The sequence below is a fragment of the Scleropages formosus genome, chromosome 19 (genome assembly GCF_900964775.1).
Source record: "Scleropages formosus chromosome 19, fSclFor1.1, whole genome shotgun sequence".
In the NCBI taxonomy this organism is placed as follows: Eukaryota; Metazoa; Chordata; class Actinopteri; order Osteoglossiformes; family Osteoglossidae; genus Scleropages; species Scleropages formosus.
The window spans coordinates 8,836,323-8,852,444 of NC_041824.1; the positions used below are offsets into that span (position 1 = coordinate 8,836,323).

General features: G+C 41.9%; 1 protein-coding gene across 1 annotated transcript in view; it reads left to right on the forward strand.

The window, feature by feature from the left end:
- Window positions 1-1,769: 1,769 nt before the first annotated feature.
- Window positions 1,770-16,122, forward strand: part of mpp7a (MAGUK p55 scaffold protein 7a) — a 48,649-nt gene continuing 34,296 nt past the window's right edge. The window contains exon 1 of the mRNA XM_029246408.1: window positions 1,770-1,947. The gene's annotated coding sequence lies outside the window, so the exon portion shown is untranslated. The remainder of the gene's footprint in view (window positions 1,948-16,122) is intronic.

A 16,122-nucleotide genomic window follows, 5' to 3' on the forward strand; every position in this document is an offset into this window, starting at 1 on the left:
CCCCATATGGGACAAGTGGTTCTGAAAATGTGAAATGTTGACAACATTTTGAATACGTATAAAGGACTGCTTTAGCTCATGTCCTTCGTAATACTTTTGCATGGGAACTGCTCGTCCCAAATTGCAAACTAATTAATATTTTTACCTCATGGCAACAAATAGGAAATTTTTCATTGATGGAAAAATAAGTAAATAACTGGATTTCCACATCTGGCACTATCTTTCTATACATCCTACAGCTGGTTATAGATTTACATTTACATTTACATTTATTTATTTATTTATTTAACCGGATTTAATTTATTTCTCCGGATTTAACAGGAGAAAGTAAAGGCATGTTTATTTAAATACCTTATTGACTTGCATGGATCTCTGAGGAAATCTTGTCTATAAAAGACTAGTAGAAAGTTATCATCAACATATTAAGTTGATAATGGGATCTACATTTCTCAGTTTAAATGTGAAAAGTTTAAAAGTGTCAGCTTAATGAATAAATGAAATTAAATGCTACTTTGTTCATTGCTATTTAGCTGCCTGACCCACTGGTTTCAAATATCTACTTTTTGTTTCATCCTCCTAAAAGCTCAGCTTTAATGCACCGACCGAGGCCTTGGTAATAATGTGTGGCAGAACACATCCGAGGAATGGCTCAGGGTTACAGTGATTGATCTGGGAAATACAGACTAAAACAGGGGCTTTATCCAAGTAGCATTCAGCTTTAGACAGCTGGAAATTTTATTGGAGAGGAACTTTCTCAAAGGCTACAACAGCAGGACCTTACAGTTGAACCAACACTTTTAAGGTTTCAATTAAATGTTCATTACACTGCCGTGCCTTTATTTTTATGAACACCAGAGGGCGCCACTTCCCCACTTTCTCCGAAGTTGTCGCAAACAGTATTAAGTCTAAATAACAGTCTTAAGCAGTATTTCTAAAGTTTCTGTTTTTATTTTGTCAGGTCAGGAAAATTTCATACGTTCCACAGCATTCTTACTTAAATTCAAGCAACCATGAAATCAAGAAAAAACAGAACGGACAATGAAATTAAATTTAGTTTGTTTGTTGAAACCTGATCATGATACTTAATAAATCAGACACGCTCATCATGTCGGTACTGTCTAAGTAATTATTATAATTATTATCGTATTATTATTATTATTATTATTATTATTACTGCTATTGTAATTTTTACATATTAGTTATTTTACCAGTAATATTAACTTTATGTAAAATTTGCATTCTTTTGGAGCTGTCTACATTTAACTTTAACGGGCCCTAAGTTGTTTAAATCAGGACAGGCTATTTTAATGGAGGTGTATGGTAGGTATTAAAATAAACATGTCTGAAATAGCACATTGTGTAAATTGCGGTTCTCACAGAACAGACTGTGAAAGTCCGGTCGAAATCCAGAAAGTTTATGAGTAACATTGTGGGTATATTATTATTCACTGCTGTGAAAGAGAATCAATGATATTATTTCATCTCCCGGTTCTAGAAGCCATTGCTGTGCTTGAGTTTATTTGACCAGTTTATATATTGAATGCCACCTCCCCACGGGGTATAAACAGCTTTAGTGTTTCGTTAGGGTTTAGGTGGCGGCAGGAGGCGGAGCAAGCCGAGCGAGCCGGTGGAAGAGTGATTGACAGGATTCGTCACCAATAGTAAGCTTGTATAGACACGGCACCGCCCTCGATCCAAATTTAACCAATGGTGGGAAATGTTTGGCCTCCTGCTTCCGGTATTGTGCCTTTTTCAAAGGGATTCGCAGTAGTAGTATAGGTAGTTGCGAAGACAACTCGCATGAGTGGAGCAGTGAGGCAGTTGCTGCGCGTGGATCCGGGGAACCTGGAGAGCTGTGGTAGTTGGGGTCTTTTTGTGCACTCGTGGGGTTTTCTAGCAAATCACGGACCTGGGGGACTTAGCGCCGAAGTAGTAAGGGAAGAGACGGTGAGTGTTTTCTCTTTAAATTAAAGTTAAAACATTTTGTGGGCGATCGTCTATCTTTGTCTCGCGCTGCGCGTGCACGCGTGGAAAGTGGAAAAGCGCAGTCAGCGCGTGCGACTGACTTTGCTCTCCGTAAAGTGTTTCCCTAATGCCCCGTTTGGCCATGTCGTAATATTTGCAACTGCATGGGCGGGTTGTTCACGCGGGTTATTTTGACACGTTTGTCACGTGTTGGGGACCCCCGCAGGTGGGGCGCGCGAGACGCTCGTGTTTACAGGTCAAGTTATCCGGCCGCGAAGGAAGCCGTCAAAAGTACCATGCTCTGTAAGTTGGCTAGGGTAACCTTGATTATGCGGCATTTGCTTTGGTCGGACAAACAACAAAGGCATCAGCTAAATAAATATTGTTGTTACTGTTTCATTAATGGACAAACTGAGTTTTAACTTTTTCTTTTTTTTTCTCCTCCACTCACAATTGTTCCTTGTTTTTGCTCTAATGTGGCAAAGTTGGGCAGAGCAGTTTGACAAGTCTGACAACTTTTTTTTTTTTTTTTAAATATACTTTTCATTGTTTGTTTGTCTCCCTGTAGTTCTTTCTCAGCCTCAGGTGACTGACCCACGATAATAATCCAACCAGGAGTAGGGACTGAGTTTGCTGTTACTTCTGAAAGTAACAAGTGCCCTTGTTTTATTATTGTGCAGTGCTGAACTCTGTGGGGGCTGTAGCATAATTAACAGCTATGGACATGGACTTGTATCTACTTTTTATTCATCTAGCTGATTAAATTTATTTTATTTCCCCTCTCTCCTCCCCACCAAAGGGACTTTCATTGTTATGCTTCTTATTCTGATTTACCTTTTGAAACAGCTGGGTAATTTTTAGTGGAGCAATGCAGGGGAAGTGCCAGAGTCTTGGTTCAAATTCTGCCATCTGCTGTAGTAGCCTAGATCAAGGCACTTCAGGCACTGCTTAACATGTAACGGTGGGTTGCTGGTTCGAGTCCCATTCCTCATCACTGCTCCAGCACCTGTACAAGATGCATTTCCTGAATGTATACAGTAAAAAAAGTATGTGTACATCTTACATATTACAAGCAAGATGCTTTAGAAAAAAGTCTTTGATAAGAAGCGAGTTAATAATCCTGCTCTTGGTGTGGAAAATGCAGAACTTTTTTTAAAAAGGGGGAGGGGTGGCGGTATTGCCAACTCCTGCCCCACATGAAGCACATGGTCAAGAAGGATTAGATCACACCGCTCCGTAGACCGCCTTTTGTTCCTGTCAGCGGTCCACCCTCCCTGGCACTGTGTGGAAACTTGTTGGTGACTTTAACCACCCTGTTGGTTGAGACCTCCCACTGCTGCCCCTTTCGGTTTGTTTGCTCACCTGTTCCAGGATGTTGGCTTCACCATGTGATCTCTTACATGTACACTTATTCATTTAGCAGATGCTTTTGTCCAAAGTGATGTACATCTCAGCAAAAAATACAATGTATGAGATTAAGAGAAAGACATGGCTGCAAATAGGATTCTTAAGTAAACCTAGTTTGTTACTTTCCACTTGATGCACTGCTGTTTATCAATCAAGTAGGTGCATAAAATGCAGGCTAGATGAACTCTGATGACCACCTACCAAATTTTTAAATTTTTTTTTTTTAAAAAGAATAAGGTACACAAACAAGTGATTACTTACAATGCCGGAGTAGCGACTGTGTAAAGGCCTGTCTGGGGAAGATCATGCAGCTACGGTGCATGAATTTTTACACTACACCTGAGTTGGATGCTGCTCTCTTGGGTCCTGCTCACTGGAAGGTTTGCGCTCTCTTCTCAAACACCCTCTCCCACTGACTGGCCTCTTCCTTAGTCTACTGTATATTGCTTGCTGTAAGTCTGTGGACAGACATGTCTTGACCCTCTATAAGGCCAGTGACTGACTGTGCAGCTTTGCAGAACCACTGAGTGATCTGGATGCCCTTTAGCCCTGATAAGTCTTTAAGTTGGGGCTTTTAACATCCTGATCCTAAATCTGTTGTCCTATAAGTATGGAGACTAAAACTGAGTTAGTCTCTCCAACTCTGGTGGTGGTGATGATATTTTGCTGATATATTTATCAATTTAGCCATTCACTATCAAACTACCTACAATTCATAGACCTTTTTTGAAAAGAACTTGGTCATTTTTATTGGTGTTTGGTAAGTACCTTGGGTACTGCAGAAGGAGGTGGCATTTCAACCTTTGACTGGTTTAACTAGACAGCAGGTCTAACCACTATGCCACCTGCTGTCCCAACCTACAATGTTACGTTCATTGCTTATAAGTGTCAGATCTGTTGTAGGGATGGGCAGTCTAATACTCATTCACACACTGAGGGCAGTTTAGTCACCAGTTCACCTGAAAGATGTCTTTGGACTGTGGGAGGAAACCAGATCACCAAACTCACTCATAAAGGGAGTGACTTGTGCAATAAATACATTTCCCTTGTGCTTTTTTTTTTTTTTTTTTTAAAACAGCTTGACACCCTCATGTTGATTATAGTTTTATAGCATGTGAGATATAAACAAAGTATAACTTATAATATTTCCTCATGGAGGGAGGTCATCCTCATGATACTACTACTTGTTTAAACTGCTGGGGTGTAATGAATGAAACTCTTAATCCCAGAGGGAAATTGTTTGGTTGCAGCAGTGTACATAGCATAAGGACATCCACACATGTGTAGGTAAAGTGACCAAACAAGTAGATAGTTTAATAAGTGAATAAATGGGTGAAGAAATTGAAATGCAATAAAGGAAGGAGTAGAACTGAGTACCATCAGTCTCATGATGGAGTAAGGGTTAGAAAGTTCACTTTTGGCAGATCTCAGCCCCTCACTTAAACATACCAGATTTAGCAAATTTTTATCAGACATCTGAGTAGCGTAATGAAAAATGACCATTTGCTTGATTAAAGATTAACTTTTATTAAAGGATTAATTTGGCTGCTGCGAATGTGTAAAATCCACCCCCACACCATCCTGTTTTGAAATGTAGTAAACTGAAGAAATTCCCAGTGGCTGCTCTGGTATCGCTGTAGTTTAGGTCTAGTGTTTTAAAGCAGCGATGGGTCTAAAACTGAGATTTGCCGTCTCGTCTCGGGGGCGTGAATTGAAATCGCAGCCCGTTGGTGTAGTTCTGCTGCAGACCCGCTGCTGGTTGACGTTGTGCTGGGCACTCGCTTGCACACCTCTGCCTGGAGCCGAGAGATCAGCCGAGGTGTCGTTGTTCCGAGGTCACCGGTCGCTGTTGATATCAAGTTACCGCTGAGCGCCACGGCAGAGTGCTGGAATTAGTCCGCCCAGCAGATGTGTGTTATTGGACACCGGTTGCGTTTGACTGCTGCTCGTAAAGCCCTCGCTCAGCACCAGGACGGCTGGCTGCAGACAAATACGTCACCAGAATAACCTTGAAAGAGGAAAGTTTTCTCCCAAACCGGTAAGGTATTGGTGTGCGTCGATGTTTGGAAGGTTCCCCAGCAAAATGCTGCCCTTAATGGCATTGGGCACTGTGCACAACTCCCTATTCCAAGTTGAACATTTGTATAAAAGTTCATGGTTTCTTCTGGCTGCTGTAACATCAGTCCTTCCCAGGAACAAGTCCAGACCTTTCTTTGCCCATCAGTGATCTCCAGCTCCTCTTAGGGTATCCTCTAGAAGTTCCCCAGCCAACCAGGGAATGTAACTGCTGCAGATTCTTTGGTCTGCCCCTGGTGGGATGAACCTGGTACCTACAGTATGCCAAAGGGAGCCAACCAGGAGGTCTTCCTATGACATTTGCAACCTCACCTGATGTCTCCTGACCTGGAGGAACAGCCTGCTTAAAGGGTCTCTTCACCCTGTTGTGGAAAATGAGCCCAGGGACCCTGCTGTGGTGTAAGCTCTGCCAGGGGGCTGTAGTTTGGGGGGGCGGTTTAGGTGGTATGTGTACTGTGGCTGGATGAGGGTTATGAGACTTGCCCATGGAGTATGGTTTGGTGGTGGTGGACCCACCTTGCAAGGAGAAGGGTTGGGGTTGGGTACAATGCCAGCCTGGTGTCTAGGCTGCTTGTGCCTGCCTTCTGTTTTTTTAATAAAAAAAAAAAATTGCTATTAATGGCTAAGCATGATGGAAAAGCACAGTTTTATGGCAGAAGTTGCAACCAGCTTGTATGCCCTCTCATTAAATATTTAAGTGGGTTTTCCATGCAAGGTCCCTGGAATTATGACAATTCTCAGTATGGTTTTTGCATAAATTATTCAGCAGTTTTACAAGAAGTGGGATAAAAATAGCCAACCATCTCTGAACATCTGGCAGTCAGGTGTAAACTGCAAGATAGTTGTTGCTGGGCAAGGATTTTAGTTATGGCTTAGTTTAGAATGGAGGGGTAGTTGCAGAAAGGTAAGCTGGTAAATGGTATCTATGTTGTGATGTGGAGAGAATGTAGTCTGGATGTTTTCATTAATTTTTAATTTTTGCCTGAATGTACTGTTTTGAATCGGTCTTATTCTATTTTCAGTTCATTGGTAAACATTACAAGTTGTTGGAAAATTATTTTTCCCCCTGATTTAAAAGCACTGATTTCCCAGAGTTCTCAGTCAGGTGACTTGTAGCATTTGAGTTTATTCCATTAAGACAGCAAATTAAAAATGGGTAGCTGTGCTTGATTAATTATTAATGATAAAATTCAAAATACTTGAAGCTGCTGTGATTTGGAATCATTAAATTTTTAACTTGTGTTTTGCATTTTAAATGATTTTTCTCTTGCCCCATTCTCTTCTTTTGCAACTGATCAGCTAAGTTTTACAGTCAATTCATGTAAAATCTGTAAACTGTACAGCTTTGATTTGAGAGAGAACATGAGATTTTTTTTTCACCTGTACAGATGCTGTTTAAGCAAACGTGCCCAGGTCCGTGCTTCAAAAAGTACATAGTTTATCCTGTTGGATAAAGAGGGTAATGTGATGCTGAGTTCCATTCTCCACTGTAATGGATCTAGTAGTCATGCATTTGGGAGTAATGGGTTCCCCCCCCCCCACAAATTTTATTTCAAGCAGTACTACTTCATTGTATTCTTCTAGCAAAAATTTCAGCCCTATAAAGTTGTCTGTCAGTAACTGTTAAGTGAGCATGAGATGAGGAAGGACATCACTGTGTTTTTGGACCGCATCGCTGTACTCTGCCCTGAAGCTACACCTCCTCGATTGTGCTGATGGAGGCATTTCAGTCGCCTCTGCTTGGCCAGCTGCCTTCAGGCCAACTGTGTTTTCTGTGTAATCCCTTCTTTCTAAAGGATGGTGGGCCCCAGACACCATTGTGCTGCTCAGCCTTCTTTTGCTTCTTTCTCGTGGCGTTTCCGCCAAAACTCAGTGTGGTCCTCTGCACGATATCCCCATTGGAAGCCGCTCGGACATTCTGCGTAGTCTGTGTGCCACGTGTTTGTGGTGCGTGTTCTGCCGCTCCACTCTTATGAGGTAGTGATGGAGCTGACTGACTCTGAATGCTTATGGAGAACATGAAGCTGTGTAGTGTTCTGGTAAAGTGAAGAATTTGCGTAGCGCTGCAGTGTAATTTAAACTTATGCCACAAACTTGCTTTTGTAGTAATTCATGGTATGTGTACAAAAAATAACCTCTTCAGCTCGACCAGTCAGCGGAGTCATGCAAGCATGTGTTGCTATATCAAATGGCGGCATCTTTGCAGAACAGCTTTCCTACTCTCCACTCATTGTTACGTGCCATTGCTCGGCATCTCCTTGGCGGCGCTTGGCATCTGCATGGCAAAAATTGCAAAGGTAAATAAAGCGGGAGGAATGCTGGGAGCCGAGGACTAAAAGCTACGGACTGTCCAGTTGAGGATGCTGTGTGGATTTTAGTGCAGGAAAGGGTGGTGGGAGGATCATGACTCCTTAACTATTCAAGGAGGTGTCCTTGTCTTAACTGCCAGCCAGCCATTGTCAACAACTGCTTGTTCCGAGCAGGGTTGCGGCGAGCCGGAGCCTAACACGGTGCAAGGCCGAACAGGGAGGAGACCATCCCCGATTGGACTTGTTGCAACCGTGTTTTTAGTAATTGAGGTTCAAATTTGGGAGTGTGAGTTCCAGGGCAGTCTTGGCTGCCTCCCTCTACCGTTGAATTTGTGTCCGTGTCCTGGACCGTGGAGACGCTAGGATGGCCTTGCATCATAGGTGCAGTGGTTCTTGCTGTCTCCCACCCACACTAAAATCATTGCTTCCAGAAAAGCAGTTGCCAACAGTGCTGTGAAAAAGTTAAATGTTATCATTGGGTTATACTGATGTACTGTACTTTGCAATAACTGCATTCCTCTTGCTGAATAAGTATTCTTCTTTTGTTCAGTGTTGGTCCTTCAATGTGTTAAGGTAGGAACATTTGCTTTTTAAAGGAGAATTGACCATCCCATCTGTATGTAATTTGCATCACTATTAGGAGTAAATGTTTTACAGTAAACATCAATTGGAGCATATAAAGCTTTTTGAGGTATGAGTAATGGTAGAGTGCTGTGGATAAAGCAAAAGTATTGTATGACAGTTTCCGTACCAATTAGATATCTTCCAGACCTATTACATGTAATTAAGTGGGCGTGGCACCTTTTAGCTGTTATGACTGCAACTAAATACTTTCTTAAGATGTTGACCAGGGTTTTGCATCATTGAAGAGAAATTTTGGCCCAACCCTTCATGGAGAACTGCTTTAGCTTAACAAAACTTGTAAGTTTTGAGCATGACCTTTCTTGCTTCGTCTTTCTCCCTACATCTCAGTCAGACTCAAGGATGTTCATGGGTGTGACCCTCCCCTGGCTGACCTGCCTTTCTGCAGTCCAACAATTTGAATGCATTTTTACATGCAGGGTGAACTCATTTGTTTCCCTGAGCCAAGGCTCTGTGGATCTCATGAAAAACCAAAGGCCTATCCAACAGATGTTCAGATGCCAGTTTAGACTTGCATGGCCTTGGGTTTGGTGCCACTGGAATATAAAATTTTAGTGTGTGAATGTACCAAATGAGTTTTTAAATCTATAAAGTATTCTGCAATGATCCAAATTTCTACATAAATATCACCATACTTTAAGGGTCTCCATTGAGTACTTAAACTGTTTTTGAGAGCTTACCTATTAGCCTTATTGTTAGGTCAGTCAGAGCTCAAAAACAGCTGTGGGCTAAACCACTGCCCAGTTATATTGTCTCATTTCCTGTGTTAATGTAGAATAAATGTTCTAAGCCATGGTAGGGCAGCAGGTGTAGTGGGAAGAGCTGCTGCCTTGCACTTATTGTATAGGGCTATGGTTCAGATCACACCTCCTGCTGTAGTGCTATTTGATTAATCTACATGCACTTAATTGCTTCAGTAATACATACCCAGCTGTTTGAACGGGTAAATAATGACTTTCTAGCTGCTTTAGAAAAAAACATCAGCTACCAAACTAAATGTAAATGGCATGCAATTTCATCATTAGCACAGGGCACATTGCCTTTCATGGCCTTGGATGCGAATGACCAGTTAGTAAATTCCACATTAAGGGCAACACTGGCCTAAGACTATGCCCAACAAACAAGACGCTCCCTGAAACAATAGACGTCTGTTTGTCGGGTGGGAAACCTCCAGAGCAGATTGCTGTGCAGAGATAAAGGCTGCTGAGAGCTTAGAATGTGACTTTAGCATTCTTTCTCTTCAAAGTCCCAGACACACTGAATCCCTCATCAGACCTACACATTTTTTCCTGCTCTGTTTCATCTGGTAGAGCCTGTTTCTTGGCATTTTTTTATTATAAAAAATGCTACTTGTCCATAATCTTGATGTGGTTCAGTCTTGACCACTGGATGTTAAACACTGCAGTATTGTCCCCCTGTGGTAGGGGGTTGGGGTGGATACTGTTCTTTCACTGGGCTTTTTTTTTTCCTCCCAGCAGAGTACTGTACTGGGTTTATGCTGTGACCCAGAGGACAGGAAGTAGGATGGGAGCTCTGCTTGCAACCCAAGGCCTAGTGTCTGAGCCATGAAGAACTTGTTTGTCAAAGTTGTCTGGCATTTGGGAGACTTCCCCTGTTGTGGGTTGGGGGGTCTACACATTTGTGCAAAGTTTCTGGGGAGGGGAAACTAAGTGTGAGGAACTGGATCTTAAGTGATGTCAAGTGGCTGATTTACAGTAATGCATGGTGACAGGTAATTCCAGTTTTCTGATGCCTGTCCTCTCTGGGATCCTAAGGTGGACAGAATGAGGGATGAGGAAGATTTTTGTAAAATGTTCATTTAAAATAAATGCAATCAAGGTAGCCCATGTCAGATGAAAAGTCTTAAATACAGGAAATGGTATGGTGTACTTCTATTTCTCAGGAAACTTTAAATCTTTTTATGCGCCTTGGAAAGAATTACAAGCTTAATTGTCAGTACGTCTAACATTCTGGGATTTTTTTTTTTCTAAAGAATACATTAGACTGCCAAATCTAATCAGGTATGATATGACTGCTCCATAACTGTTGGAGATTTATAATAGACATGTATTACGATGGACATATGATTTGACTTTCATTTGCAGATTGTGCCAAGCTGGGATTTTAGGGAGCAAGATGCATTTAAAAGAAGATTAGCGAAACCAAATATGGCCCCTCTAACTCTGTTAGCACCGATTAAACTGTAGCACATAAGTAGATCACCAACTCATTATTGTAATGAGAAAGGTAAACTTTCGTGACCGGTCACATTATAAAGAAGCTTGACAGCCTAAAACAAACATGGAAGAAAAACAGGGCAATAGAGCTGCATGCTGAGCCACTGTGTCTTTTGTCATTACATTATGCATGGGTGTTTTTGTTCACTTCCCTTGTTCACCAACGGACTGTTCTATTTCATTATACTTGTTTACACTGAAATTTCTCTGGCTCTTGCTAAACAATATTTGTTGTACAGCTCTCCAACTCATGAAAGTGCTCAGTCTCTGCAGAATATAAAAAAAAAAAAAACAAATGGATCAAATACAGCTTGTGATGTACTTTCCTATAATAAAATGTCTTTCCCCTCCTCCTTATGCAGAAGATTACAATGTTGGCAAGTGCCCCAACTCTACCATGGTGTTTAGTGCAGAGGGTCATGCGTGGAGGACGAAGATTGTATGACTTGAGACTAGATGTCGAAGGAGGTGCCCTGCAGCACTTCTTGGGTTGCTGCTAACAATTGAGTGTGTTCTGGCAGCTTCTCGCACGCATTCCCTGCAACCTTGAATGTGAAACTTGGCTCCAGGCTCTGCCATGCCGGAGAGCCACTTGGCATGCAGATTGTCCTTTTGTTGCACATCCATCAGGAACTACTGACATGGCAACCTCAATCGGAGAGCTGGAATCCAAGCCAGCCCAAAGCCTTCATTTTCGACTCTGTGCTGTGAACTTCCACCGAGAATCACTTTTGTGGGGGTCTCGCTTTGGCTGTAATGCTCACTTCTAGTCCAGAGTGGAAGGGCTGAGCAGACTCCCGGCACCTTGCTGCCTTGATGTCCAGTAAGGACCAACAACCTGTGTGTACAGGTCTTCTACTTACCGTGAATGGGGCCGTTATAGCTGCTGACAACATGGGAATAGACGTGTCCCCTTTAATGCAACAAGCAGGTATTCAAATACCCTTAAACTGTGTGGGGTTTTGTTCCACCCTTGGTGGCTCAGACTTGGCACTTAAAATAAAACTCCCCCGCCTCCCCAAAGACAACAGCTATAATTGCCACCTTTTATACACCAACTCATGACTTTCTTTTTGTTCACATACACAACTTTCCTCTGAACTGTCCTTGTCACCTTGGTTTTTGTCCAGCCACTATCCACTCTTTCACTCCCTTTGGAGTATTTGTCTACCTGGCAAAATTCATGCTACAAGTCTGTATTCTTGGCTGCCATCTGCTAATTGTTAGTCACTTAAGGGTTTCTGTGGAGGTCTTGCAACACCTCACAGCAGTTTTCACAAGACCCTGGGTGGCATGCTGGCTTGGTTTCAAGATGTCTTGCCTCAGCCTATATGACATAGCCAGGGAAACCTGCCCCAAGTTATGTGGCGGTCAACCTCTTTCATGCAGGATTATGTTCTTAGTCTCGCCGTTGTGAGAATCCTTGGCTTCCTGGTGTGATTAACTCGGGTGGCTTAACTAATGGTTGGTATCTTACCTGAGCTAACTGATGGAGCCATCATTGCGGATTCATGTAGACGCAGTAAATTGCACTGCGCCAGCAGCTGTTTGGTGCAGGTTGACTGATACCACTCTGATCCTCTGGTGACAGAGATGCAACCAAAAAACTGGGTCTGATTCACAGCCACCCACTGACGGTCCAGGTGTCAAGCAAGGCACTTCTCTTCCCTTGAAGAAAGACATTTTTAAGCAGCATGAGGTGTTACTGCACACAGTCCAGTCAGAGTGGCATTTCCAAGAGGTCAGGTATGTACAGGGACACTCGCATCCCTTTTTCTCTCCTTCATGGTAAGTACGTACTTTTGTCTCCCACTAACTAGTTTTTCCCCCACTTATCTGGTCCACAGTTAACACCATTTAATTGGTCTGTATTTTCACATATAAGGTGTGGTATATGTAATCCAGGCCTGTAACATTTGGTCTGGTGTGATAAACTAAGTGGGGGTGGGGGGGGTTTTTTTTTTTTTTGGGGGACCATGTGACTGAGATGCAATGCATTGTGGGACCTGTGTACCCATGCTCTGTTGTAGTCTGGGACTCTAGTCTGTTGTGTGCTTGCACATTTGTTTACATCCTCAGTTTTATTTTTGTAATGCATTTATGTGAGTGCTTTTTATCCTCAAGCCAGTCCATGTGCAGAGTTGGCTGATTTTATCAAATAAATGTACTTTGAAATGTGACATCGTCCAAACTGAGTACGTGTTGTGAGTGAAGATTTCCATATGGCCACTGGAAAAGAGGCAGTTTGAGTCACAGAACCATACTTTATTGTATTTTGAAACTTGCGCAAAAAAGCATGCTTCAAATATAGCAACTCTTGCTCTTTGCCCCGGTTTTGTCAATGTTAAGAACTTAATATGCTTTCTGGCATTTTTTTAAAACATTTGTAGTAATTTAAATCTGTTTTGATTAAATTTAAACTTTAATATTTATACAGATTTCTCCTTTTCTGGATTTCAGGAGAGCCCTTTTTTGGCTTTCCAGCAATAAAGGATTTTGTGATTGTGTCTCAGAGGTTGAAAAGTGGGGGGGGGGGGGGTGTTTTTCTCCTCCCCTCTTCTTGAACAATATATTTGCTGTTGGCGTTGAGCAGTTTCTGGTATGGTAAAGACAAATATTCAAAATTTAAGAATTTATCTTTTGGAATTATTAGTGGTGTTGTGCTGTTCCTGCTCAGTAAAACTTTTTTTCCTGGAGTCTTGCCTCACAAGCCCTTCGCTGGTAGCGCCGCTCACTGTACGGCCGGGGAAGGACGGTACAGAATGTTTCCAGTCTTTATTTGCACATAATGAATATCATCAGTATTTATTCGTTATTCCAAGTTGTACAACCTGTATAGAAGCCAATTTATAGGTAGGCCACACAGGTTCCACCCAGGATGGGAGCATTAAATACATTCTTACAAAGTGATCATTTGTATTTAAGCTTAATCCTTTAATTTTCTTTTAATGAAGTTATTGGCAAATGTCCTCATGCTTATCTGTACTTCTGCCAACATGATAAACAGCTGTTAGGTTCTCTCCTATTGATCTCCCTGCACTGTATTATGATTGTACTTGACCAGTTGATTCTGCTGTGGCTAACATCTAGAAACGGAAGCCTTTCTAATGATGTGCCGGACTGTGCTTCTGTGGCAGAGAAGCAGGTGCAGCGAGTTTCATCTTGTGTGGTCCATTCCGAAGTTCCTGTCATTGTCCAGAAATGTATGTCGGCAGGTGACTCTCTGAGCAGGTGTGCTCTGTGTATAGTCATCTGAGAGATGTCCTTGCAGGCTGTATGGACTGTTTTGCAGTAAGTTCTGTTTAATACCCCCTTATTTAGCTTGATGCTTCTTCATGTTTACTAGGAACAAATTTGGATTTTGTCCACTTCCCAAACAGCCAAGTGATGCAAGACCATGGCTGCTGTGAAGTACTTGCAGTAGTTGGGAGGTTGGGCTTTGTCTGGTGGAGAAGAGATCATGGTAACACTGAGCAACACTTACTATGGTGGAGATCAATTTACAGAAACAATTTTTTAGTGAATTGCATGGGGGGGGCACAGTGGGTTTGACCAGGTCCTGTTCTCAGGTGGGTCTGGGGTTCAAGTCCTGCTTGGGGTGCCTTGCGACAAGCTGGTGTCCCGTCCTGGGTGTGTGCCCTCCCCTTCTAGACTTGCACCCTGTGTTGCTGGGTAAGGCTCCACAACCCCACTTGGGACAAGCGGTTTCAGGCAGCGTGTGTGTTTCTAGTGAATTGCTGTCATGGCCTTGTACTGCTGATTGTGATGATTTTTCACCATACTATTGTAATACTGTAGCCAAGTCACACTCACTCACTAACATTTGTGTTGCCACGTGTCTTTGCTGCCCACCTATTGCTTTGCTCAACATCAGCAGTGTCTCCCCCTATGGTTGTAAGGGGTAAGAATGTGGTTCAGAAACATTTTTACAGTTAGTGTTTAGCAGGTTCAACAAACCATGACGTGTTTCTGAGACACTGAACAAGTACCTTTTTAGCATTTTTAAAAAAAAAAAAATTCACATAATCTACTATAGTGTGTCAATGATATTGGTTATGGCCTGTCAAATCATTCATAAAACTATTCTTTATAGGTCTGTGTACATTGTTTTTTATTCAAAATTAATAATGTGAATTGCACTTTGATTTAATATTGAAAGCAGAAACATGAGATGGCTTCTTGTTTCAGTACACACAAGGAATTTTTTATGATTAAACAAAAAGAGGAAAGTGTAAAGTCACAATACAAAACATTATGAATGCCCTAAACTGCACAATATTTCCAATCTAACAATTAGCCTAACTGAGAACTTCAGTGCTTTAACACCTGCGCTTAAGATCAAGAAGTAGCACCTGAAATCCTACAGTTTCTCACACATCATCCTCCCTTCCTGTCACTCTTGCTGCTTTTGAAAAGCACATAATGATCTGTATTCACTTATGATGGCTTTGCTCTGAGTTGTTTGAAGCCACTGATGGATTATGTGGTTTCAATTAACTTGCATGCATGTTCAAGAATGCCATAAAATAACTGTCAAAAAACAAACTATAAATGAAACATCTTATTTTGAGCAATTTTTTTAAAAGGTTAGTTCATAATTTTTATAACAAATGGGGGCATTTTGTTTTTACAATTTTGAATCAAAACAAATGAATACAATGTACATGGACCTCTGTACTGCAGTATTTTTACTCCCAAGTATTAAGTCAGTGGGGGGGAAAAATGGTAACATTAAGCATCAAAATGGTAATTCTGTCAGTTAAGCTGTCCAAGATGAAGTTTTTACGGTGGAGTTTTTTTAATTTTTGCAGGAATTCGGGGGAAATGTCTTAAAGGTAAAACTGCAGTAATTGCAGAGTGGAGTTTGAACCAACAGTCTTCGGGTTGCACATTCATGCACTGAACTACTGTTGCTGCTGGGACATGAAACTGATCTCCGAAATACAAAGAAGAGTCAGTGTTGTGTGTTTGGCACCCATGAAGCTCATGTAGTACTATGAGTTTTTTTTTTTTTTTTTTCTCCCCTCTATTAAAGGGAACATGGATGAAGGGGTCTTATGCCCCTGCCAGCTCATCACTGAATATTTCAGCCAGCCTAGTGGATTTAGGTCAGCCATGGCAACCCTGGGTGCCTCAGACTTCCTTTGTTTTGGGTTTTTGGGGACAATGATGCCCGTTATTCCAGCAGGATGGGTTCTGGCTTCTCGGAGAAAGCCTTGAAAACAAGCAGCCCTGTCTGCCATCGACCACGGGTGGCTCTGTATCTCATGACGTGACCAAGAGGAACTTCCCCCTGCCCTCAAAGACATGCATTGTTTGATACAAGATCACTTGTTAGTGTTTACTATGTGACAGTGTGGTGATGCATGCCTTTTATGTTTAACAATTTAATTTTAGTTGACTCATGGATCATTACATTTCTGGTTGTTTGGGGTTGCAACAAACCTGATTCAAGGCCAGTAAAATGATGCCTAGTTTTACAACTT